Source organism: Pteropus vampyrus, unplaced genomic scaffold (genome assembly GCF_000151845.1).
Source record: "Pteropus vampyrus isolate Shadow unplaced genomic scaffold, Pvam_2.0 Scaffold251, whole genome shotgun sequence".
NCBI lineage: Eukaryota > Metazoa > Chordata > Mammalia > Chiroptera > Pteropodidae > Pteropus > Pteropus vampyrus.
In genome coordinates, this window is record NW_011889032.1 from 1,752,531 (window position 1) to 1,755,304 (window position 2,774).

Sequence of the window (2,774 nt, forward strand, 5' to 3'; positions counted from 1 at the left end):
AAGCATGCACACTGGTTGGAGTGATAGTGAGTGTCCATGGGGTGGGGACCCCAAGGAAATGAGAAGGAGCCAGTCAGGCTTATGGAAGAGTGTTTGAGGAGGTGACAGCATGGCTGAGACATGAATGGAGAGGGTGGCAGTCAGGCCAAGAGTTGGGAGAAGCTCATTCCAGGCACATGGAAGAACAGTTGCAAAGGCCCTGGGATGGGAATGAGTACGCCTAGACAAAGAAGAGAAAGGACGCAGTGGAGACAAACACAGTGAGCGCTAATGCCCCTCCAGTCTATAACTCCCTAAAGGAAACCAGAAGAGTCTTGATTTCCTTCTCACATCCTCATCCCAGATTCTAGCTTTTTAAAAAATTTATCGTGGTAACATTCATGTAACATTCACCATTTTAAAATGAACAATTCAGTGTAATTCAGTACATTCACGATATGTGAAATTTTCACCACTCTCTACTTCCAGAACATTTTCTCACCTCAAAAGGAAACTGTACTCTTTAATCAGTTATTCCCCATTCTACCCTCCCACAATCCAGATTCCGGCAACCACTAATCTGCTCTCTGTCTCTATGAGTTTGCCTATTCTGGACATTCCACGTAAATGGAATAATATAATGTGTAGCCTTCATGTCTGGCTGCCTTCGCATACCATAATATTTTTGAGATTCATCTATGTTATAGCATGTATCAGTACTTCACTCCTTGTTATGGCTGAATAATAGTCCATTGTAAGGAGATACCACTTTGTTCATCCACTCTTCAACTGATTGGCTGTTGTGAATAGTGCTGCTGTGTACATTTGTGCAAAAGTTCTTTTGTGAACATATATTTTTATTTAAGTTGATATATACCTAGGAGTGGAATTACTGGGTGCCATAGTCTGAATGTCCCCCCTCCCCAATTTATATGTTGATACCTAATCCCCAGTGTAATAGTATTTGGAGGTGGGGTCTTTGGGAAGTGATTAGATCATGAGGGTAGAGCCCACATGAATGGAATTAGTGCCTTAAAAAGGAGACTCCAGAGAGTTTGCTTGCTTCTTCTTCCATGTGTGGACACAACAAGAAGACGGTCATCCATGAACCAGGAAGTGTGCCTTGATCTTGGACTTCCCAGCCTCCAGAACTGTGAGAAATAAATTTCTGTTGTTTATAAGTATCCAGGGTAGGGTATTTAGTTATAGCGGTCCAAACTAAGACACAGATCGTACAGCAATTTTATTTTTAACATTTTGAGGAACCTCCAATTCTTTGCCATAGTGACTGCACCATTTTGCACGTCTACCAGCAACATAGGAGTTCAGTTTTTCCACATCCTTGTCAAAACTTATTTTTCTTTTTTTTTAAATTATAGTTATCCTAGTGGGTGTAAAATGGCATCTCCTTGTGATTTTGATTTGCAGTTCTTTGATGACTAATCATATTAAACAGCTTTTAATGCTTGTAAGCCATTTGTATAACTTCTTTGAAGATTGTTCTATTCCAGTCCTTTGCTTATTTTTAAGTTGGACTGTCTTTTTGTTGGTGAGTTGTACAAATTCTTTATGTATTCTGGACACTAGACTCATTACACATATGATTTGCAAATATTTTCTCCCATTCTGTGGGTTCTCTTTTCTATTTTTTGATAGTGGCCTACTGAGATAGTGTACAAGAGTTTAAAAATTTTATGAAGTCAAATTTATGTATGTTGTTGTTATTGTTGATTGTGCTTTTGGTGTCATATCTAGGTTATGACTATTTGCCTCTGTGTTTTCTTCTAAGATTTTATGGTTATAGCTCTTACATTTACGTTCATTTACTCCAATCCATTTTGAGTTAACTTTTGTATATGGTGTGAAATAAGGGTCCAACTTGGTTTGCATGTGTATATCCAGTTGTCTCAGTACCATTTGTTCAAGAGATTTTTGTTTCTCCACAGAATGGCCTAGGAAGCCTCTTGAAAACCAATTGGTTATAGATGTACGGGCTTATTTATGTGTTCTCAATTTTATTGGGTTGATCTCTACAGGTATCCTTATTTTAGTACCTCATTTTTGATTACTATAGAGAAGTGTGAATCTTCCAATTTTGTTTTTCTTTTTTAAGATTGTTTTGGCTGTTTGCTGACTCTTGACATTCCATTTAAATTTTTGGATCAGCTTTTCCGTTTCTGCGAAAATGGCTTTTGAGAATTTCATAGGGATTGCACTGAATCTACAGGTAGTTGAGGCGAGTATTGCCAAAGTTTATAAATGACTGTGCTTTCACAGTCATCACTTGATCCTCACATTGACCTTGTGAAGTTAGTGTTACAAACAGTGTGTTTCCCATGCTACACATGAGGAAATCAAGGTCAAAGAGATGGAGTAACAAGTCTAAGGATTGATTGGTAGGAAGTAGCAGATCCAGGCAGGGTACAAAAGGTAGAAGGTGACAACCAGTATGAGACACTTGGGGAACTACATATTCAGTAAAGACTTGACTATTAGGGTGGCTGAGGGAGAAGTGGGGTCTACTAAGGGAGGCAGCACCATATGGGAGTTCAGACCACAGTCTCTGGTTAGACATATAAAAGATCGAATTTCAGCTCAGCTACTTACAAGCTGTGTAACCTTGATGATGACCCTTAACCTTCCAGAACTTCAGTTTCCACATCTATAAAATGGGGCGATATTATCAATCTAATTAAGCTTGTTGTGAGAATGAAATGGATACCAAGTGCTATTCCTGGTACACAGAAAATGCTCAAGAAGTAATAGTCTTTAGTTTCCAGACTTCAGAATCTGAT

At 38.7% G+C, this 2,774-nt stretch overlaps 1 protein-coding gene across 1 annotated transcript in view; it reads left to right on the forward strand.

Annotated features, from left to right (window-relative positions):
* PIWIL3 (piwi like RNA-mediated gene silencing 3) overlaps positions 1–2,774 on the forward strand; it is a 38,914-nt gene that overhangs the window by 765 nt on the left and 35,375 nt on the right. The window lies entirely within an intron of this gene.